At 32.2% G+C, this 25,153-nt stretch overlaps 1 pseudogene; it reads right to left on the bottom strand.

Moving 5' to 3' along the window:
- Window positions 1-20,865: 20,865 nt before the first annotated feature.
- The window catches only part of LOC116058445, a 51,915-nt pseudogene continuing 47,627 nt past the window's right edge, over window positions 20,866-25,153 (bottom strand).

The following is a 25,153-nucleotide window of genomic DNA, read 5'->3' as shown; positions in this document are numbered from 1 at the left end:
GTCGAAAAAAGTAATTAAAAAGTCATAGTATAGTATGTCGAAAAAAGTCATAAAAAAGTCATAGTATAGTATGTCGAAAAAAAGTCATAAAAAAGTCATAGTATAGTATGTCGAAAAAAGTCATAAAAAGTCATAGTATAGTATGTCGAAAAAAGTCATAAAAAAGTCATAGTATAGTATGTCGAAAAAAGTAATTAAAAAGTCATAGTATAGTATGCCGATAAAAAGTCATAGTATAGTATGTTGGAAAAAGTCATAAAAAGTCATAGTATAGTATGTCGAAAAAAGTCATAAAAAGTCATAGTATAGTATGTTGAAAAAAGTCATAAAAAGTCATAGTATAGTATGTCGAAAATATGTCATAATAAGTCATAGTATAGTAGGTTGAAAATATGTCATAAAAAGTCATAATGTAGTATGTCAAAAAAGTCAGTATAGTATGTCGAAAAATTCATAAAAAAGTCATAGTATAGTATGTCGAAAAAAGTCATAAAAAAGTCATAGTATAGTATGTCGAAAAAAGTCATAAAAAAGGTCATAGTATGTCAAAATATTCATAAAAAAGTCATAGTATAGTATGCCGAAAAAAAGTTATAGTATAGTATGCCGAAAAAAAGTCATAGTATAGTATGTTGAAAAAGTAATTAAAAAGTCATAGTATAGTATGTTGAAAAAAGTCATAAAAAGTCATAGTATAGTATGTTGAAAAAGTAATTAAAGTCATAGTATAGTATGTCGAAAATATGTCATAATAAGTCATAGTATAGTAGGTTGAAAATATGTCATAAAAAGTCATAATGTAGTATGTCAAAAAAAGTCAGTATAGTATGTCGAAAAATTCATAAAAAAGTCATAGTATAGTATGTCGAAAAAAGTCATAAAAAAGTCATAGTATAGTATGTCGAAAAAAGTCATAAAAAAGGTCATAGTATGTCAAAATATTCATAAAAAAGTCATAGTATAGTATGCCGAAAAAAAGTCATAGTATAGTATGCCGAAAAAAAGTCATAGTATAGTATGTTGAAAAAGTAATTAAAAAGTCATAGTATAGTATGTTGAAAAAAGTCATAAAAAGTCATAGTATAGTATGTTGAAAAAGTAATTAAAGTCATAGTATAGTATGTCGAAAAAAGTCATAAAAAAGTCATAGTATAGTATGTCGAAAAAAAGTCAAAAAAGTCATAGTATAGTATGTTGAAAAAGTAATTAAAAAGTCATAGTATAGTATGTCAAAAAAGTAATTAAAAAGTCATAGCATAGTATGTCGAAAATATGTCATAAAAAGTCATAGTATAGTATGTCAAAAAAAGTCAGTATAGTATGTCGAAAAATTCATAAAAAGTCATAGTATAGTATGTCGAAAAAAGTCATAAAAAGTCATAGTATAGTATGTCGAAAAAAGTCATAAAAAGTCATAGTATAGTATGTCGAAAAAAAGTCATAAAAAAGTCATAGTATAGTATGTCGAAAAAAGTCATAAAAAGTCATAGTATAGTATGTCGAAAAAAGTCATAAAAAAGTCATAGTATAGTATGTCGAAAAAAGTAATTAAAAAGTCATAGTATAGTATGCCGAAAAAAAGTCATAGTATAGTATGTTGGAAAAAGTCATAAAAGTCATAGTATAGTATGTCGAAAAAAGTCATAAAAAGTCATAGTATAGTATGTCGAAAAAAGTCATAAAAAAGTCATAGTATAGTATGTCGAAAAAAGTAATTAAAAAGTCATAGTATAGTATGCCGAAAAAAAGTCATAGTATAGTATGTTGGAAAAAGTCATAAAAAGTCATAGTATAGTATGTCGAAAAAAGTCATAAAAAGTCATAGTATAGTATGTTGAAAAAAGTCATAAAAAGTCATAGTATAGTATGTCGAAAATATGTCATAATAAGTCATAGTATAGTAGGTTGAAAATATGTCATAAAAAGTCATAATGTAGTATGTCAAAAAAAGTCAGTATAGTATGTCGAAAAATTCATAAAAAAGTCATAGTATAGTATGTCGAAAAAAGTCATAAAAAAGTCATAGTATAGTATGTCGAAAAAAGTCATAAAAAAGGTCATAGTATGTCAAAATATTCATAAAAAAGTCATAGTATAGTATGCCGAAAAAAAGTCATAGTATAGTATGCCGAAAAAAAGTCATAGTATAGTATGTTGAAAAAGTAATTAAAAAGTCATAGTATAGTATGTTGAAAAAAGTCATAAAAAGTCATAGTATAGTATGTTGAAAAAGTAATTAAAGTCATAGTATAGTATGTCGAAAAAAGTCATAAAAAAGTCATAGTATAGTATGTCGAAAAAAAGTCAAAAAAGTCATAGTATAGTATGTTGAAAAAGTAATTAAAAAGTCATAGTATAGTATGTCAAAAAAGTAATTAAAAAGTTATAGCATAGTATGTCGAAAATATGTCATAAAAAGTCATAGTATAGTATGTCAAAAAAAGTCAGTATAGTATGTCGAAAAATTCATAAAAAAGTCATAGTATATTATGTCGAAAAAAGTCATAAAAAAGTCATAGTATAGTATGTCGAAAAAAGTCATAAAAAAGGTCATAGTATGTCAAAATATTCATAAAAAAGTCATAGTATAGTATGCCGAAAAAAAGTTATAGTATAGTATGCCGAAAAAAAGTCATAGTATAGTATGTTGAAAAAGTAATTAAAAAGTCATAGTATAGTATGTTGAAAAAAGTCATAAAAAGTCATAGTATAGTATGTTGAAAAAGTAATTAAAGTCATAGTATAGTATGTCGAAAATATGTCATAATAAGTCATAGTATAGTAGGTTGAAAATATGTCATAAAAAGTCATAATGTAGTATGTCAAAAAAAGTCAGTATAGTATGTCGAAAAATTCATAAAAAAGTCATAGTATAGTATGTCGAAAAAAGTCATAAAAAAGTCATAGTATAGTATGTCGAAAAAAGTCATAAAAAAGGTCATAGTATGTAAAAATATTCATAAAAAGTCATAGTATAGTATGCCGAAAAAAAGTCATAGTATAGTATGCCGAAAAAAAGTCATAGTATAGTATGTTGAAAAAGTAATTAAAAAGTCATAGTATAGTATGTTGAAAAAAGTCATAAAAAGTCATAGTATAGTATGTTGAAAAAGTAATTAAAGTCATAGTATAGTATGTTGAAAAAAGTCATAAAAAAGTCATAGTATAGTATGTCGAAAAAAAGTCAAAAAAGTCATAGTATAGTATGTTGAAAAAGTAATTAAAAAGTCATAGCATAGTATGTCGAAAATATGTCATAAAAAGTCATAGTATAGTATGTCAAAAAAAGTCAGTATAGTATGTCGAAAAAAAGTCATAAAAAAGTCATAGTATAGTATGTCGAAAAAAGTCATAAAAAGTCATAGTATAGTATGTCGAAAAAAGTCATAAAAAAGTCATAGTATAGTATGTCGAAAAAAGTAATTAAAAAGTCATAGTATAGTATGCCGAAAAAAACTCATAGTATAGTATGTTGGAAAAAGTCATAAAAAGTCATAGTATAGTATGCCGAAAAAAAGTCTTAGTATAGTATGTTGAAAAAGTAATTAAAAAGTCATAGTATAGTATGTCGAAAAAAGTCATAAAAAAGTCATAGTATAGTATGTCGAAAAAAGTCATAAAAAAGTCATAGTATAGTATGTCGAAAAAAGTCATAAAAAGTCATAGTATAGTATGCCGAAAAAAAGTCATAGTATAGTATGTTGAAAAAGTAATTAAAAAGTCATAGTATAGTATGTCGAAAAAAGTCATAAAAAGTCATAGTATAGTATGTCGAAAAAAAGTCATAAAAAGTCATAGTATAGTATGTCGAAAAATTAATTAAAAAGTCATAGTATAGTATGTCGAAAAAGTAATTAAAAAGTCATAGTATAGTATGTCGAAAAAGTAATTAAAAAGTCATAGTATAGTATGTCGAACAAAAGTCATAGTATGTCGAAAAAGTCATAAAAAAGTCATAGTATAGTATGTTGAAAAAGTAATTAAAAAGTCATAGTATAGTATGTCAAACAAAAGTCATAAAAAGTCATAGTATAGTATGTCAAAAAAAGTTATAGTATATTATGTCGAAAAAAAGTCATAAAGTCATAGTATAGTATGTCGAACAAAAGTCATAAAAAGTCATAGTATAGTACGTCGAAAAATTCATAAAAAAGTCATAGTATGTCAAAATATTCATAAAAAAATCATAGTATAGTATGCCGAAAAAAAAGTCATAGTATAGTATGTTGAAAAAAGTCATAAAACGTCATAGTATAGTATGTTGAAAAAAAGTCATAAGGGCGCCTGGTTAGCTCACCTGGTAGAGCGGGCGCCCATATATAGAGGTATACTCCTCGACGCAGCGGTCGCGGGTTCGACTCCGACCTGTGGCCCTTTGCTGCATGTCATTCCCCCTCTCTCTCTCCCCTTTCAAACCTAAGCTGTCCTATACAAATAAAGGCCTAAAATGCCTCAAAAGTCATAGTATAGTATGTCAAAAAAGTCATTAAAAAGTCATAGTATAGTATGTCGAAAATATGTCATAAAAAGTCATAGTATAGTATGTCGAAAAAAGTCATAAAAAGTCATAGTATAGTATGTTGAAAAAAGTCATAAAAAGTCATAGTATAGTATGTCGAAAATATGTCATAATAAGTCATAGTATAGTAGGTTGAAAATATGTCATAAAAAGTCATAATGTAGTATGTCAAAAAAAGTCAGTATAGTATGTCGAAAAATTCATAAAAAAGTCATAGTATAGTATGTCGAAAAAAGTCATAAAAAAGTCATAGTATAGTATGTCGAAAAAAGTCATAAAAAAGGTCATAGTATGTCAAAATATTCATAAAAAAGTCATAGTATAGTATGCCGAAAAAAAGTCATAGTATAGTATGCCGAAAAAAAGTCATAGTATAGTATGTTGAAAAAGTAATTAAAAAGTCATAGTATAGTATGTTGAAAAAAGTCATAAAAAGTCATAGTATAGTATGTTGAAAAAGTAATTAAAGTCATAGTATAGTATGTCGAAAAAAGTCATAAAAAAGTCATAGTATAGTATGTCGAAAAAAAGTCAAAAAAGTCATAGTATAGTATGTTGAAAAAGTAATTAAAAAGTCATAGTATAGTATGTCAAAAAAGTAATTAAAAAGTCATAGCATAGTATGTCGAAAATATGTCATAAAAAGTCATAGTATAGTATGTCAAAAAAAGTCAGTATAGTATGTCGAAAAATTCATAAAAGTCATAGTATAGTATGTCGAAAAAAGTCATAAAAAGTCATAGTATAGTATGTCGAAAAAAGTCATAAAAAGTCATAGTATAGTATGTCGAAAAAAAGTCATAAAAAAGTCATAGTATAGTATGTCGAAAAAAGTCATAAAAAGTCATAGTATAGTATGTCGAAAAAAGTCATAAAAAAGTCATAGTATAGTATGTCGAAAAAAGTCATAAAAAAGTCATAGTATAGTATGTCGAAAAAAGTAATTAAAAAGTCATAGTATAGTATGTCGAAAAAAGTCATAAAAAAGTCATAGTATAGTATGTCGAAAAAAAGTCATAAAAAAGTCATAGTATAGTATGTCGAAAAAAGTCATAAAAAGTCATAGTATAGTATGTCGAAAAAAGTCATAAAAAAGTCATAGTATAGTATGTCGAAAAAAGTCATAAAAAGTCAGTATAGTATGTTGAAAAGTCATAGTTTAGTATGTGGAAAAAGTTATAAAATAGTCATAGTATAGTATGTGGAAAAAAAGTCATAAAAAGTCATAGTATAGTATGTTGAAAAAAGTCATAAAAAGTCATAGTATAGTATGTCGAAAATATGTCATAATAAGTCATAGTATAGTAGGTTGAAAATATGTCATAAAAAGTCATAATGTAGTATGTCAAAAAAAGTCAGTATAGTATGTCGAAAAATTCATAAAAAAGTCATAGTATAGTATGTCGAAAAAAGTCATAAAAAAGTCATAGTATAGTATGTCGAAAAAAGTCATAAAAAAGGTCATAGTATGTCAAAATATTCATAAAAAAGTCATAGTATAGTATGCCGAAAAAAAGTTATAGTATAGTATGCCGAAAAAAAGTCATAGTATAGTATGTTGAAAAAGTAATTAAAAAGTCATAGTATAGTATGTTGAAAAAAGTCATAAAAAGTCATAGTATAGTATGTTGAAAAAGTAATTAAAGTCATAGTATAGTATGTCGAAAATATGTCATAATAAGTCATAGTATAGTAGGTTGAAAATATGTCATAAAAAGTCATAATGTAGTATGTCAAAAAAAGTCAGTATAGTATGTCGAAAAATTCATAAAAAAGTCATAGTATAGTATGTCGAAAAAAGTCATAAAAAAGTCATAGTATAGTATGTCGAAAAAAGTCATAAAAAAGGTCATAGTATGTCAAAATATTCATAAAAAAGTCATAGTATAGTATGCCGAAAAAAAGTCATAGTATAGTATGCCGAAAAAAAGTCATAGTATAGTATGTTGAAAAAGTAATTAAAAAGTCATAGTATAGTATGTTGAAAAAAGTCATAAAAAGTCATAGTATAGTATGTTGAAAAAGTAATTAAAGTCATAGTATAGTATGTCGAAAAAAGTCATAAAAAAGTCATAGTATAGTATGTCGAAAAAAAGTCAAAAAAGTCATAGTATAGTATGTTGAAAAAGTAATTAAAAAGTCATAGTATAGTATGTCAAAAAAGTAATTAAAAGTCATAGCATAGTATGTCGAAAATATGTCATAAAAAGTCATAGTATAGTATGTCAAAAAAAGTCAGTATAGTATGTCGAAAAATTCATAAAAAGTCATAGTATAGTATGTCGAAAAAAGTCATAAAAAGTCATAGTATAGTATGTCGAAAAAAGTCATAAAAAGTCATAGTATAGTATGTCGAAAAAAAGTCATAAAAAAGTCATAGTATAGTATGTCGAAAAAAGTCATAAAAAGTCATAGTATAGTATGTCGAAAAAAGTCATAAAAAAGTCATAGTATAGTATGTCGAAAAAAGTAATTAAAAAGTCATAGTATAGTATGCCGAAAAAAAGTCATAGTATAGTATGTTGGAAAAAGTCATAAAAAGTCATAGTATAGTATGTCGAAAAAAGTCATAAAAAGTCATAGTATAGTATGTCGAAAAAAGTCATAAAAAGTCATAGTATAGTATGTCGAAAAAAGTAATTAAAAAGTCATAGTATAGTATGCCGAAAAAAAGTCATAGTATAGTATGTTGGAAAAAGTCATAAAAAGTCATAGTATAGTATGTCGAAAAAAGTCATAAAAAGTCATAGTATAGTATGTTGAAAAAAGTCATAAAAAGTCATAGTATAGTATGTCGAAAATATGTCATAATAAGTCATAGTATAGTAGGTTGAAAATATGTCATAAAAAGTCATAATGTAGTATGTCAAAAAAGTCAGTATAGTATGTCGAAAAATTCATAAAAAAGTCATAGTATAGTATGTCGAAAAAAGTCATAAAAAAGTCATAGTATAGTATGTCGAAAAAAGTCATAAAAAAGGTCATAGTATGTCAAAATATTCATAAAAAAGTCATAGTATAGTATGCCGAAAAAAAGTCATAGTATAGTATGCCGAAAAAAAGTCATAGTATAGTATGTTGAAAAAGTAATTAAAAAGTCATAGTATAGTATGTTGAAAAAAGTCATAAAAAGTCATAGTATAGTATGTTGAAAAAGTAATTAAAGTCATAGTATAGTATGTCGAAAAAAGTCATAAAAAAGTCATAGTATAGTATGTCGAAAAAAAGTCAAAAAAGTCATAGTATAGTATGTTGAAAAAGTAATTAAAAAGTCATAGTATAGTATGTCAAAAAAGTAATTAAAAAGTTATAGCATAGTATGTCGAAAATATGTCATAAAAAGTCATAGTATAGTATGTCAAAAAAAGTCAGTATAGTATGTCGAAAAATTCATAAAAAGTCATAGTATAGTATGTCGAAAAAAGTCATAAAAAGTCATAGTATAGTATGTCGAAAAAAGTCATAAAAAGTCATAGTATAGTATGTCGAAAAAAAGTCATAAAAAAGTCATAGTATAGTATGTCGAAAAAAGTCATAAAAAAGGTCATAGTATGTCAAAATATTCATAAAAAAGTCATAGTATAGTATGCCGAAAAAAAGTCATAGTATAGTATGCCGAAAAAAAGTCATAGTATAGTATGTTGAAAAAGTAATTAAAAAGTCATAGTATAGTATGTTGAAAAAAGTCATAAAAAGTCATAGTATAGTATGTTGAAAAAGTAATTAAAGTCATAGTATAGTATGTCGAAAAAAGTCATAAAAAAGTCATAGTATAGTATGTCGAAAAAAAGTCAAAAAAGTCATAGTATAGTATGTTGAAAAAGTAATTAAAAAGTCATAGTATAGTATGTCAAAAAAGTAATTAAAAAGTTATAGCATAGTATGTCGAAAATATGTCATAAAAAGTCATAGTATAGTATGTCAAAAAAAGTCAGTATAGTATGTCGAAAAATTCATAAAAAGTCATAGTATAGTATGTCGAAAAAAGTCATAAAAAGTCATAGTATAGTATGTCGAAAAAAGTCATAAAAAGTCATAGTATAGTATGTCGAAAAAAAGTCATAAAAAAGTCATAGTATAGTATGTCGAAAAAAGTCATAAAAAGTCATAGTATAGTATGTCGAAAAAAAGTCATAGTATAGTATGCCGAAAAAAAGTCATAGTATAGTATGTTGAAAAAGTAATTAAAAAGTCATAGTATAGTATGTTGAAAAAAGTCATAAAAAGTCATAGTATAGTATGTTGAAAAAGTAATTAAAGTCATAGTATAGTATGTTGAAAAAAGTCATAAAAAAGTCATAGTATAGTATGTCGAAAAAAAGTCAAAAAAGTCATAGTATAGTATGTTGAAAAAGTAATTAAAAAGTCATAGCATAGTATGTCGAAAATATGTCATAAAAAGTCATAGTATAGTATGTCAAAAAAAGTCAGTATAGTATGTCGAAAAAAAGTCATAAAAAAGTCATAGTATAGTATGTCGAAAAAAGTCATAAAAAGTCATAGTATAGTATGTCGAAAAAAGTCATAAAAAAGTCATAGTATAGTATGTCGAAAAAAGTAATTAAAAAGTCATAGTATAGTATGCCGAAAAAAACTCATAGTATAGTATGTTGGAAAAAGTCATAAAAAGTCATAGTATAGTATGCCGAAAAAAAGTCTTAGTATAGTATGTTGAAAAAGTAATTAAAAAGTCATAGTATAGTATGTCGAAAAAAGTCATAAAAAAGTCATAGTATAGTATGTCGAAAAAAGTCATAAAAAGTCATAGTATAGTATGTCGAAAAAAGTCATAAAAAGTCATAGTATAGTATGCCGAAAAAAAGTCATAGTATAGTATGTTGAAAAAGTAATTAAAAAGTCATAGTATAGTATGTCGAAAAAAGTCATAAAAAAGTCATAGTATAGTATGTCGAAAAAAAAGTCATAAAAAGTCATAGTATAGTATGTCGAAAAATTAATTAAAAAGTCATAGTATAGTATGTCGAAAAAGTAATTAAAAAGTCATAGTATAGTATGTCGAAAAAGTAATTAAAAAGTCATAGTATAGTATGTCGAACAAAAGTCATAGTATGTCGAAAAAGTCATAAAAAAGTCATAGTATAGTATGTTGAAAAAGTAATTAAAAAGTCATAGTATAGTATGTCAAACAAAAGTCATAAAAAGTCATAGTATAGTATGTCAAAAAAAGTTATAGTATATTATGTCGAAAAAAAGTCATAAAGTCATAGTATAGTATGTCGAACAAAAGTCATAAAAAGTCATAGTATAGTACGTCGAAAAATTCATAAAAAAGTCATAGTATGTCAAAATATTCATAAAAAAATCATAGTATAGTATGCCGAAAAAAAGTCATAGTATAGTATGTTGAAAAAAGTCATAAAACGTCATAGTATAGTATGTTGAAAAAAAGTCATAAGGGCGCCTGGTTAGCTCACCTGGTAGAGCGGGCGCCCATATATAGAGGTATACTCCTCGACGCAGCGGTCGCGGGTTCGACTCCGACCTGTGGCCCTTTGCTGCATGTCATTCCCCCTCTCTCTCTCCCCTTTCAAACCTAAGCTGTCCTATACAAATAAAGGCCTAAAATGCCTCAGTCATAGTATAGTATGTCAAAAAAGTCATTAAAAAGTCATAGTATAGTATGTCGAAAATATGTCATAAAAAGTCATAGTATAGTATGTCGAAAAAAGTCATAAAAAGTCATAGTATAGTATGTTGAAAAAAGTCATAAAAAGTCATAGTATAGTATGTCGAAAATATGTCATAATAAGTCATAGTATAGTAGGTTGAAAATATGTCATAAAAAGTCATAATGTAGTATGTCAAAAAAAGTCAGTATAGTATGTCGAAAAATTCATAAAAAAGTCATAGTATAGTATGTCGAAAAAAGTCATAAAAAAGTCATAGTATAGTATGTCGAAAAAAGTCATAAAAAAGGTCATAGTATGTCAAAATATTCATAAAAAAGTCATAGTATAGTATGCCGAAAAAAAGTCATAGTATAGTATGCCGAAAAAAAGTCATAGTATAGTATGTTGAAAAAGTAATTAAAAAGTCATAGTATAGTATGTTGAAAAAAGTCATAAAAAGTCATAGTATAGTATGTTGAAAAAGTAATTAAAGTCATAGTATAGTATGTCGAAAAAAGTCATAAAAAAGTCATAGTATAGTATGTCGAAAAAAAGTCAAAAAAGTCATAGTATAGTATGTTGAAAAAGTAATTAAAAAGTCATAGTATAGTATGTCAAAAAAGTAATTAAAAAGTCATAGCATAGTATGTCGAAAATATGTCATAAAAAGTCATAGTATAGTATGTCAAAAAAAGTCAGTATAGTATGTCGAAAAATTCATAAAAAGTCATAGTATAGTATGTCGAAAAAAGTCATAAAAAGTCATAGTATAGTATGTCGAAAAAAGTCATAAAAAGTCATAGTATAGTATGTCGAAAAAAAGTCATAAAAAAGTCATAGTATAGTATGTCGAAAAAAGTCATAAAAAGTCATAGTATAGTATGTCGAAAAAAAGTCATAGTATAGTATGCCGAAAAAAAGTCATAGTATAGTATGTTGAAAAAGTAATTAAAAAGTCATAGTATAGTATGTTGAAAAAAGTCATAAAAAGTCATAGTATAGTATGTTGAAAAAGTAATTAAAGTCATAGTATAGTATGTTGAAAAAAGTCATAAAAAGTCATAGTATAGTATGTCGAAAAAAAGTCAAAAAAGTCATAGTATAGTATGTTGAAAAAGTAATTAAAAAGTCATAGCATAGTATGTCGAAAATATGTCATAAAAAGTCATAGTATAGTATGTCAAAAAAAGTCAGTATAGTATGTCGAAAAAAAGTCATAAAAAAGTCATAGTATAGTATGTCGAAAAAAGTCATAAAAAGTCATAGTATAGTATGTCGAAAAAAGTCATAAAAAAGTCATAGTATAGTATGTCGAAAAAAGTAATTAAAAAGTCATAGTATAGTATGCCGAAAAAAACTCATAGTATAGTATGTTGGAAAAAGTCATAAAAGTCATAGTATAGTATGCCGAAAAAAAGTCTTAGTATAGTATGTTGAAAAAGTAATTAAAAAGTCATAGTATAGTATGTCGAAAAAAGTCATAAAAAAGTCATAGTATAGTATGTCGAAAAAAGTCATAAAAAAGTCATAGTATAGTATGTCGAAAAAAGTCATAAAAAGTCATAGTATAGTATGCCGAAAAAAAGTCATAGTATAGTATGTTGAAAAAGTAATTAAAAAGTCATAGTATAGTATGTCGAAAAAAGTCATAAAAAAGTCATAGTATAGTATGTCGAAAAAAAGTCATAAAAAGTCATAGTATAGTATGTCGAAAAATTAATTAAAAAGTCATAGTATAGTATGTCGAAAAAGTAATTAAAAAGTCATAGTATAGTATGTCGAAAAAGTAATTAAAAAGTCATAGTATAGTATGTCGAACAAAAGTCATAGTATGTCGAAAAAGTCATAAAAAAGTCATAGTATAGTATGTTGAAAAAGTAATTAAAAAGTCATAGTATAGTATGTCAAACAAAAGTCATAAAAAGTCATAGTATAGTATGTCAAAAAAAGTTATAGTATATTATGTCGAAAAAAAGTCATAAAGTCATAGTATAGTATGTCGAACAAAAGTCATAAAAAGTCATAGTATAGTACGTCGAAAAATTCATAAAAAAGTCATAGTATGTCAAAATATTCATAAAAAAATCATAGTATAGTATGCCGAAAAAAAGTCATAGTATAGTATGTTGAAAAAAGTCATAAAACGTCATAGTATAGTATGTTGAAAAAAAGTCATAAGGGCGCCTGGTTAGCTCACCTGGTAGAGCGGGCGCCCATATATAGAGGTATACTCCTCGACGCAGCGGTCGCGGGTTCGACTCCGACCTGTGGCCCTTTGCTGCATGTCATTCCCCCTCTCTCTCTCCCCTTTCAAACCTAAGCTGTCCTATACAAATAAAGGCCTAAAATGCCTCAAAAAAAAAAAAAAAAAAAGTCATAGTATAGTATGTCAAAAAAGTCATTAAAAAGTCATAGTATAGTATGTCGAAAATATGTCATAAAAAGTCATAGTATAGTATGTCGAAAAAAGTCATAAAAAGTCATAGTATAGTATGTTGAAAAAAGTCATAAAAAGTCATAGTATAGTATGTCGAAAATATGTCATAATAAGTCATAGTATAGTAGGTTGAAAATATGTCATAAAAAGTCATAATGTAGTATGTCAAAAAAAGTCAGTATAGTATGTCGAAAAATTCATAAAAAAGTCATAGTATAGTATGTCGAAAAAAGTCATAAAAAAGTCATAGTATAGTATGTCGAAAAAAGTCATAAAAAAGGTCATAGTATGTCAAAATATTCATAAAAAAGTCATAGTATAGTATGCCGAAAAAAAGTCATAGTATAGTATGCCGAAAAAAAGTCATAGTATAGTATGTTGAAAAAGTAATTAAAAAGTCATAGTATAGTATGTTGAAAAAAGTCATAAAAAGTCATAGTATAGTATGTTGAAAAAGTAATTAAAGTCATAGTATAGTATGTCGAAAAAAGTCATAAAAAAGTCATAGTATAGTATGTCGAAAAAAAGTCAAAAAAGTCATAGTATAGTATGTTGAAAAAGTAATTAAAAAGTCATAGTATAGTATGTCAAAAAAGTAATTAAAAAGTCATAGCATAGTATGTCGAAAATATGTCATAAAAAGTCATAGTATAGTATGTCAAAAAAAGTCAGTATAGTATGTCGAAAAATTCATAAAAAGTCATAGTATAGTATGTCGAAAAAAGTCATAAAAAGTCATAGTATAGTATGTCGAAAAAAGTCATAAAAAGTCATAGTATAGTATGTCGAAAAAAAGTCATAAAAAAGTCATAGTATAGTATGTCGAAAAAAGTCATAAAAAGTCATAGTATAGTATGTCGAAAAAAGTCATAAAAAAGTCATAGTATAGTATGTCGAAAAAAGTAATTAAAAAGTCATAGTATAGTATGCCGAAAAAAAGTCATAGTATAGTATGTTGGAAAAAGTCATAAAAAGTCATAGTATAGTATGTCGAAAAAAGTCATAAAAAGTCATAGTATAGTATGTTGAAAAAAGTCATAAAAAGTCATAGTATAGTATGTCGAAAATATGTCATAATAAGTCATAGTATAGTAGGTTGAAAATATGTCATAAAAAGTCATAATGTAGTATGTCAAAAAAAGTCAGTATAGTATGTCGAAAAATTCATAAAAAAGTCATAGTATAGTATGTCGAAAAAAGTCATAAAAAAGTCATAGTATAGTATGTCGAAAAAAGTCATAAAAAAGGTCATAGTATGTCAAAATATTCATAAAAAAGTCATAGTATAGTATGCCGAAAAAAAGTTATAGTATAGTATGCCGAAAAAAAGTCATAGTATAGTATGTTGAAAAAGTAATTAAAAAGTCATAGTATAGTATGTTGAAAAAAGTCATAAAAAGTCATAGTATAGTATGTTGAAAAAGTAATTAAAGTCATAGTATAGTATGTCGAAAAAAGTCATAAAAAAGTCATAGTATAGTATGTCGAAAAAAGTCATAAAAAAGGTCATAGTATGTCAAAATATTCATAAAAAAGTCATAGTATAGTATGCCGAAAAAAAGTCATAGTATAGTATGCCGAAAAAAAGTCATAGTATAGTATGTTGAAAAAGTAATTAAAAAGTCATAGTATAGTATGTTGAAAAAAGTCATAAAAAGTCATAGTATAGTATGTTGAAAAAGTAATTAAAGTCATAGTATAGTATGTCGAAAAAAGTCATAAAAAAGTCATAGTATAGTATGTCGAAAAAAAGTCAAAAAGTCATAGTATAGTATGTTGAAAAAGTAATTAAAAAGTCATAGTATAGTATGTCAAAAAAGTAATTAAAAAGTCATAGCATAGTATGTCGAAAATATGTCATAAAAAGTCATAGTATAGTATGTCAAAAAAAGTCAGTATAGTATGTCGAAAAATTCATAAAAAGTCATAGTATAGTATGTCGAAAAAAGTCATAAAAAGTCATAGTATAGTATGTCGAAAAAAAGTCATAAAAAAGTCATAGTATAGTATGTCGAAAAAAGTCATAAAAAGTCATAGTATAGTATGTCGAAAAAAAGTCATAAAAAAGTCATAGTATAGTATGTCGAAAAAAGTCATAAAAAGTCATAGTATAGTATGTCGAAAAAAGTCATAAAAAAGTCATAGTATAGTATGTTGAAAAAAGTCATAAAAAGTCATAGTATAGTATGTTGAAAAAGTAATTAAAGTCATAGTATAGTATGTCGAAAAAAGTCATAAAAAAGTCATAGTATAGTATGTCGAAAAAAAGTCAAAAAAGTCATAGTATAGTATGTTGAAAAAGTAATTAAAAAGTCATAGTATAGTATGTCAAAAAAGTAATTAAAAAGTCATAGCATAGTATGTCGAAAATATGTCATAAAAAGTCATAGTATAGTATGTCAAAAAAAGTCAGTATAGTATGTCGAAAAATTCATAAAAAGTCATAGTATAGTATGTCGAAAAAAGTCATAAAAAGTCATAGTATAGTATGTCGAAAAAAAGTCATAAAAAAGTCATAGTATAGTATGTCGAAAAAAGTCATAAAAAGTCATAGTATAGTATGTCGAAAAAAGTCATAAAAAGTCATAGTATAGTATGTCGAAAAAAGTCATAAAAAGTCATAGTATAGTATGTCGAAAAAAGTCATAAAAAGTCATAGTATAGTATGTCGAAAAAAAGTCATAAAAAAGTCATAGTATAGTATGTCGAAAAAAGTCATAAAAAGTCATAGTATAGTATGTCGAAAAAAGTCATAAAAAAGTCATAGTATAGTATGTCGAAAAAGTAATTAAAAAGTCATAGTATAGTATGTCGAACAAAAGTCATAGTATGTCGAAAAAGTCATAAAAAAGTCATAGTATAGTATGTCGAAAAAGTAATTAAAAAGTCATAGTATAGTATGTCAAACAAAAGTCATAAAAAGTCATAGTATAGTATGTCAAAAAAAGTTATAGTATATTATGTCGAAAAAAAGTCATAAAGTCATAGTATAGTATGTCGAAAAAAAGTCATAAAGTCATAGTATAGTATGTCGAACAAAAGTCATAAAAAGTCATAGTATAGTACGTCGAAAAATTCATAAAAAAGTCATAGTATGTCAAAATATTCATAAAAAAATCATAGTATAGTATGCCGAAAAAAAGTCATAGTATAGTATGTTGAAAAAAAGTCATAAGGGCGCCTGGTTAGCTCACCTGGTAGAGCGGGCGCCCATATATAGAGGTATACTCCTCGAGGCAGCGGTCGCGGGTTCGACTCCGACCTGTGGCCCTTTGCTGCATGTCATTCCCCCTCTCTCTCTCCCCTTTCAAATCTAAGCTGTCCTATACAAATAAAGGCCTAAAATGCCTCAAAAAAAATAAAAAGTCATAAAAAGTCATAGTATAGTATGTCGAAAAAAAGTCATAGTATAGTATGTTGAAAAAAGTCATAAAAAAGTCATAGTATAGTTTGTCAAAAAAGTCATAAGAAAGTCATAGTATAGTATGTCGAAAAAGTCATAAAAAGTCATAGTATAGTATGTTGAAAAAGTAATTAAAAAGTCATAGTATAGTATATCGAAAAAGTCATAAAAAGTTATAGTATAGTATGTCGAAAATGTCATAAAAAGTCATAGTATAGTATGTGTGATGGTGAGCGGGGGAAAGAGGACCCAAACGCAGGGAGAGGCAGGAGATGGTTTGAGCTTGAGATTTTATTTAACAACAAGCAGCAGTACAGAGACTGGAAAAACACGGAGAAAAAAACCACACAGGGAATAACTTACTGGAACAAAAGAACGCTGGGAAGATCACAAACACCAGGCACAAAACTGACAGGGTGGACAGACAAACTGACCAGAAGAAGAGACAAACTGACGGGCAAAAACACAAGGACGCACAACTACCCAACAAGAGACAAAGGGAACACAGAGGTTAAATACATGAGGTCATGAGCAAATGAGGGACAGGTGATACAGCAGGTGAAACACATCCGGGAGGGGCAGCACAATCAGACAAGGCGGGAAAACACAGGAAGTAAAACTGGACATGACAAGACAGAAAACAGACTATCAAAATAAAACAGGAAACAGAAATATACACAGAGAAATATACACAGTCCAGAATACACAAAACAGGATACATCTACACAACGGAACAGAAATATACAGAATAAATATACAAAAACAGGAAACATACAGAAATCATAATACAAGCAACAGAAATGTCCACGACCACAACAGTATGTCAAAAAAGTCATAAAAATGTCTCGTCCTCTCAGCCTGTAGAGCAGGGCTGCTGGACACACTGGCCCCGGCTGTTCTGCTGCTGAGTGCTGGATGTAACTCCTGAGGACGGTCAAACAGCTCCATCTGCAGCCTGGGGAAACTGGAGGATGAAAATAAAATAGGATTGTTGCAAGTTTGCATGCTCCAGACTTTATGGGTTTATCATCAATCTTTTTCTCAGGTAATACAAACCACCGTAAACCAGCGTGCATATCTGAGACCTGCCTGACGCTGGTTTGGTAATCACCTTCTCGACACAGTGGTCTAAAACGGCCAGGCCAGGGTCCCAAGATCTGGGTCTTGGTGAGCAGGGAGGAGAACTTCTGCTGGTGAGAAACCCTGCAGGAAGGACAGATTGTGGTAGCACTTCTTTAGTTAAACTGAAATCCACATTTCCACAATCATTCATGTATTGACTTCAGAATCAGAATCAGAAAAGGTTTTATTGCCAAGTACGTTTTTTAACACATACAAGGAATTTGTTTTGGTGTTGTTGGTGCACGTCACACATTCTCTAGATAGAATATTAAACAATATAAGTATAAGTATATGTACACACTTCAGGGAGAAATACATCAGCTGTTAATGTATTTTAATGCCTCTTCAAAAACTAATGTGTAGCTTTTAAGACAAAAGTGGTCAAATATGCTGTGTTACATCACTCTCTGTCTCTAAAATAAATAATAAAAAGATAGTTGAAATAGAAATGCCAATACCATTAGGTGAAGCTATCTAAATGATGCATAGGTTACAAAAGCCAGCAGAAAAATCTTGAACCAATAAAAAGAAGGAAAAAGTGCTTCAAGAGTGTAATGGGACACCTCTCTGGCCCCTCAGGGCTTTTAGGGATCATTTCAGCTAATGTTAAATCCATCACAGCATGCCCTTCCTGAAACATTCATATTTAGCTCCGTTTGCACACTTCCTTTATGACAATGGAAATAGTAGTGTCTCCCCCTAGTGGTAGACACAAAGCCATCTGAAATTCACATTCCCAAATTCTTCACATAGTGGCAGTGAAAGTGTACAACTTTATTATGGTGGGACCACTACAATAATGGCTAATACAGGAGGGTGGACACTCACACAAGGTCCTCCAGAGCAGGGGTGTGTGTGTGTGTGTGTGTGTGTGTGTGTGTGTGTGTGTGTGTGTGTGTGTGTGTGTGTGTGTGTGTGTGTGTGTGTGTGTGTGTGTGTGTAGAACCTGAGATGGAAAATCACAGAATAGTCCATTTGCCTTTGGAAGGAACTACGTTTTTCAGCTTGCACTGCAGGAAGAAATTAGTATGTTCCTCTCTCAGTTTTATAATTCACTCTAACATTACTTCAAAATAAGGACACAGGAGAAGTGAATTCTAAGACAACAGATAGATAGATAAATAAAGGTATTTCCACCGTTAATTGGTGCATTAAAGTGTATCAAAATGCAGAACATTAAGTCTTTGACGCTCAAAATTTCCTTGGGGTAGCAGACCCAGACGCCCCACTGTGATATATATATATATATATATATATATATATATATATATATATATATATATATATATATATATATATATATGAACTCCAGCATTGAGAACATTGTTTGTGTACACAGAGTTTACTAAAAAGAATGGTTTTGAACAACTTACTGTAGCTGTTAGTTTTTCCTCTCAATGCTGAGTTCATGTGCAGCCCCTGGTGATACGTGGAGCAGTCTCATGTTGTCTCGAGCCTTCTTAGTGGTTTAAAAATAGTGACTTTGATGCGATCGTAGTTTGCTGCAACAGAAGAGTTTTTATTGTGTGAACCGAGTTCAAGTTGTCTTGTTACCTCGTTGGAAACAGTTTTCTTTAGTTAACTTCTGATAAACATTCTTTGGTTTTTGTGGCTGTTGCTTTCAGCTGTTTGTGTAAGAATGAATTATTTCATTAATCCTTGAACTGCTTCTGCCTTATCATAGTCATAGTATAGTATGTCAAAATAAGTCATAAAAAGTCATAGTATAGTATGTACCCTAACGCTCCACAACATTGTTAACTTTGAGTGTAAAATGTCTCTCTAAGGCAGTGACAGCAGAGGTAGTGGCGTCACCTGTATCTGGTAACGATGTCCCTCGACTCCGAGCCAACGGAGTAACGAGCTCTCTATCAGCCTCAGACCAAACATCCCTGCTGCATTAACCACCTGCAGGGAGTCGTTGAAAATCAGCCTCCACATGTCGAAGGCATCGGCGGCTCTTCCGGGCGCAAAATTACGAATCCCACTATGGCCACGCCAAGACCCACTTGGTCACAGGACTTACTGTCCCATAGTAGAGGAATTACCGTATAGTACAGGAGAAGCTCTCAGGCAGTTTGGACTTCCATTAGCTGTTTAAGTTTAATTCCTAATGTTAACTATCATTTTAGTGATCAATAATTAGCCTGTGTCTATGTTATCTCCTTACATATACCTACGCTCTCCGTCTCTGCTAGATTGGGAATGATTGAGATTTCTCTTGGCACAGCTACCAGAAGACTTCCAACTTTCAGACAGGTTGCTCACGTCACATCTACGTCTTCAAGCTCAGTTGGAGGCTGCTCAGTAACACTCAGCCATCACCGGGAAAGAGACTTCACTGGTCTCCGTCCAGAGACACGGGACCTGCTGGTCCAGTTTATATACCGTCTATGGTATCAGCTAGCGCTAGCTAACGTTAGCGTTAGGTAGCCGCTAGCTAACGCTAACGTTCACTGGTCCATTATATATACTGTCTATAGGTACATTCAGTAGTCGCCATCTTCTTCCTCTCAGTGGTGGTAGAATGCAGCAGACGTCAAACACGTCATCATCCCCAACACAATATAACAACTTTTAAGAACAATTTATCCGCGATGTGCAACGTTACTGTCGGCAAAATTGACTATTCGACCGCAGCCATTGTTACTGAAATAAAGTCCCACGGTGGATACAGGAAGAGGAGGGACTTACACACAGGAAGGGGTGGGATTTATATACAGGAAGGGGCGGGGTTACACACAGGAAGGGGCGGGACTTGTCATTTCTCTACTGTTCCCTGATCAAACATAAATACAGTTCAGCTGATTATATAAACCAAAACAACCACAGAAATAAGAAGTACATGATTTATTATATAAAGTCAGAAGGCGGTTTGTTGAGTGTTAGTTACATTAAAAACAATCATTACAGGATTAATAAACATTATTAGATGAAATAAGGCAGAGGTGATGGTGTTGGCACAAAAATCAATACGCTGAAGCTCTGAAGTACTAATACCACACTATACAAATACTCTGTTACAGTACAAGTACTAATACCACACCGTACAAATACTCTGTTACAGTACAAGTACTAATACCACACTGTACAAATACTCTGTTACAGTACAAGTACTAATACCACACTGTACAAATACTCTAGAGTAAAGGCTCCAAACACACACACACACACACACACAGAGACACACACACACACACACACACACACACACACACACACACACACACACAGACAGACAGACAGACAGACAGACAGACAGACAGACAGACAGACAGACAGACACACACACACACACACACACAGACAGACAGACACACACACACAGACACACACACAGACAGACAGACAGACAGACAGACACACACACACACACACACACACACAGACACACACACACACAGACAGACACACACACACACACACACACACACACATGTAAGCCTACATTTCCCATGAACACTGTGTGGTGACGTGTCGTACAACCGTTCGGTATTGACTACGAGCTACGCTGAAACGGAGGAACAAACCCAAATTAAAGTAAAGTTAGTTTGGAGGGAAACAAACATGGCTAATGACAAATCTGATTGGCTTTAAAGCTCTGGTTCCCCCCAATATTTAGGAGAGGTAGATTTGGCACCGTCAGACACCCCCTACCAAGAGCCTGGGTCTGTCCCGTCAGACACCCCCTACCAAGAGCCTGGGTCTGTCCCAGGTTTCTCCCTAAAGGGAGTTTTTCCTCGCCACTGTCTCACTGAATGCTTGCTCTTGGGAGAATTACTGGAATAGTTGGGTCTGTTTGTATATAGAGTGTGGTCTAGACCTACTCTAACTGTAAAGTATCTCGAGATAACTCTTGTTATGATTTGATACTATTAATAAAATTGAATTGAATTTAAATATGATTGGTTTTGGGATATTAAGTCCACATTTTTGAAAAAAAAGTTTACTAACTGAGCAGCTTTGTATGAGAGAATTCTATATAAGCCTAATGTCTGTATTTTACTGTAGCTACACATCATTTCCATTTCTTAATCACGGGGCAAAGTGCTGCTAAATGAGCTGCCAGAACCTTTCTGTTATTTTACGGATTTAATGGTGAAACTTTTCTGGGTGTAGACCCCCAAAGCCCACCGGTAATAATGTGCCCCCCCCCCCCCCCAATGCTGAAACAAAACCTCCGAATTTACGCTGATGACAGTCTGCTGTCGCTCACAAAGGCAGCGATGCTACCTTCTGGTTCTGGTTCTGGTTCTGGTTCTGTTCAGTCTTATAAAGAGTTCAGAATTGCCGTTGTTATGACATCACTGCAGTTTTAGTTCAGGTGCAGCGGAGTTGCCTACTATTAAACTTTATATATTTTTTGTTAGACAGAAAGACAGTTAAGACAGTTAAGACAGTGTACGGGCGTTTCTTTGCAACTTCAGACATTAATAATCAAAATTCTTCTGGAGAAAACGGGAACCAAACTGCGGCGCTCCAACTGTACGCTGATGACTGTCTGCTGTCGTTCATAAAGGCAGCGGTGCTACCTCCTGCAAGTTCTCACAGAGAGTTGAGACTTGCGGTTCAGGTCCAGCTGAGTCGCTCCAGGTCCTGGTCTTCCTGCCGATGCTGCAGTCTCTGTTCCTCCAGCAGAGACACCAGAGCATCTCTCTGCTCCACCACGTCCAGCATCTCCTCCAGGATCAGACGCTCCTCCAGCAGCTGCCATTCCTCCTTCAGGTGGTCTGCACACAACATCAAATATCTTATTATGTCTTGTAACCTGCTACACCATGAACTACTACGACTACTATTTCTAGTCTCTGTTCCATTATCTTTATTGTGACTGTTATCGCCACTGTTCATCACACCCGAACCGGCACCGTCAGACACCGTCTACCAAGAGTCTGGGTCTGTCCCGTCAGACACCGTCTACCAAGAGTCTGGGTCTGTCCCGTCAGACACCGTCTACCAAGAGTCTGGGTCTGTCCCGTCAGACACCGTCTACCAAGAGTCTGGGTCTGCCGAGGTTTCTCCCTAAAAGGGAGTTTTCCTCACCACTGTCGCACTAAATGCTCTAGGGGGAATTACTGGAATTGTTGGGTCTTTGTAAATTATAGAGTGTGGTCGTGGCCGGGTTAGCTGAGTTGGAAGATAATAATAATAATAATAATAATTTTATACTTTATTAATCCCGCAAGGGGAAATTACAATTAAAAAAAAAGAGCAGGCGCACATACATATATAGAGATTTACTCTTCAACTCAGAGGCCGCAGGTTCAACTCTGACCTGCGGCCCTTTGCTGCATGTCATCCCCCCCCTCTCTCCCCTTTCATGTCTTCATCTGTCCTGTGGAAATAAAGGCCTAAAATGCTCCAAAAAAATAATCTTGAGTGTGGTCTAGACCTACTCTATCTTGTTATGATTTGATACTATAAATGAAATTGAATTGAATTAACAACCCGTTATGTAATAACAACACCTTTTATTACATGATGTTACATGTCTGCACAACTCCATCACTTTGTGAATTTACCAACCACTCCTCCAGACCATCCAAGGATATGTGTGTTGCTATGGTTACCGTGTTGAAGGCCATGTTTCCTCTGAACGGTTAGAATCGGCTTTGAGTTCTGTGTTCTCAGGTTTGGTGGGCGTGTCCCAGCTGATAACCAATCAGCAGAGACGTGTCTGTAAACTCGTGGTAATAAAAAGAGCTTTACATAAACATGTTGATACGTGATGTCGGGGCTGAACGTGGTCCTGCCATGTGACATGAAATCCGTTTGAAATCTCTAGCTTGGTACTCTGATCTATCCACAGTTAGCGTCACGTGTGAGAAACAGGAAGTCGTGCTGTGTAAAGAGTCAGTGTGATGTTACCGTCCACGGCCATCCGCTCTCTGAGCTCCGTCTGCAGGCGACTCTGGCGGTCCTCCAACTCCAACTCTCGAGCACTGAGACACAGCAGAGGACAGAGACTGAGACACAGCAGAGACTGAGACTGAGACACAGCAGAGGACAGAGTCTGAGACACAGCAGAGACTGAGACACAGCCGAGGACAGAGACTGAGACACAGCAGAGACTGAGACACAGCAGAGACTGAGACACAACCGAGGACAGAGACTGAGACACAGCAGAGACTGAGACACAGCAGAGACTGAGACTGAGACACAGCAGAGACTGAGACACAGCAGAGACTGAGACTGAGACTGAGACACAGCAGAGACTGAGACTGAGACACAGCAGAGACTGAGACTGAGACACAGCAGAGACAGAGACTGAGACACAGCAGAGACTGAGACACAGCAGAGACTGAGACTGAGACACAGCAGAGACTGAGACACAGCAGAGACTGAGACACAGCAGAGACTGAGACTGAGACACAGCAGAGACTGAGACACAGCAGAGACTGAGACTGAGACTGAGACACAGCAGAGACTGAGACTGAGACACAGCAGAGACTGAGACACAGCAGAGACTGAGACACAGCAGAGACTGAGACTGAGACACAGCAGAGACAGAGACTGAGACACAGCAGAGACAGAGACTGAGACACAGCAGAGACAGAGACTGAGACACAGCAGAGACTGAGACTGAGACACAGCAGAGACTGAGACACAGCAGAGACTGAGACACAGCAGAGACTGAGACTGAGACACAGCAGAGACAGAGACTGAGACACAGCAGAGACTGAGACACAGCAGAGACTGAGACTGAGACACAGCAGAGACTGAGACTGAGACACAGCAGAGACTGAGACTGAGACACAGCAGAGACTGAGACACAGCCGAGGACAGAGAGTTCCTGATAAAGCTGGAACTGCTGCTGGATTTACCCAGCGGTGGAATATTAAGGTCAGCTACTCACAATATCATGAGTTCAGATTCGTATCGGACCAGAGAGTTCTTCTGCTGGACCAGCTGGAACCACTGCTGCATCAGAGCCGGATTCTCCAGTTTCCCCATTCCTGCAGACAGCAGAGGTTTTAAAGGTCCAGTTCACCCAAAATACATTTACAACAATCTGTTGGTCCTAATCGCTGAAGGCTTTTCTCTTTAAAGGTCCAGTCTGTAACGTGTTTAGCCCGTTCACAAACGTGTCCTTTTTCATGAATATTTACCACCACCATCAATTCACAGTATTCCTATTGGTTGAAATTTAACATTTGCGTTTGCATGAACTGGAGTAGACGCTCCATATTCATGATCCATCTGGAAATAAGTTAGCTGGTAAGAGACATACAGGACATACTGCTCCGTCTCAGTGTGTGTGTGTGTGTGTGTGTGTGTGTGTGTGTGTGTGTGTGTGTGTGTGTGTGTGTGTAAGAGACATACAGGACATACTGCTCTGTCTTAGTGTGTGTGTGTGTGTGTGTGTGTGTAAGGGACATACAGGACACACTGCTCTGTCTTAGTGTGTGTGTGTGTGTGTGTGTGTGTGTGTAAGAGACATACAGGACATACTGCTCCACCTTTCATGTTTTCTCTGTCACATGATAAACTAACAGCTGCTGCTAATGCTGCTAACGGGTATCGTAGCTTCCTGAAGAAGGAAACATGGAGGACCACACGTATTCAAAATCCAAATTTCAGGAACAGGAGTCTTCTTCTTCTTCGCCCAGAAAAAGAAAAAGCAGATTGAAAAGAGCAAGAGACCGTCTTTTTGAAGCGTGAAGGCTACCGTAGCTGTAATACGTACTCTGAACTGCGTGGTGAGAGAGAGTTGATGATATATGATCTCAACACTAGACGGGAGAAACTCCTACACACTGGACCTTTAAAACTGAAACATAGTGTTTAAAAACACTTCCCATCACACTGAGTGGTTCCTTTCACGTCCTCCATCCCAACGTTACTGACATGCTGCAGTATAACGGACTTTACTTCAGTCAATGCATTCCCATGAACAGGTTTTATTATATCCATCCAAACTAGGAGACCGCCGGCTGGTCATGTGACGACTGGTTGTTGACAATGTTCACGTGATTTAACTTCAAATTTAGGATAATATGAAACACGTTGGATTTTGTCTGAGCGTCCAGACGGAGAAAGAC

The sequence above is a fragment of the Sander lucioperca genome, chromosome 20 (genome assembly GCF_008315115.2).
Source record: "Sander lucioperca isolate FBNREF2018 chromosome 20, SLUC_FBN_1.2, whole genome shotgun sequence".
NCBI lineage: Eukaryota > Metazoa > Chordata > Actinopteri > Perciformes > Percidae > Sander > Sander lucioperca.
The sequence above is the reverse complement of the archived record's forward strand: the minus strand, read 5'-3'. Positions and strand labels throughout refer to the sequence as shown.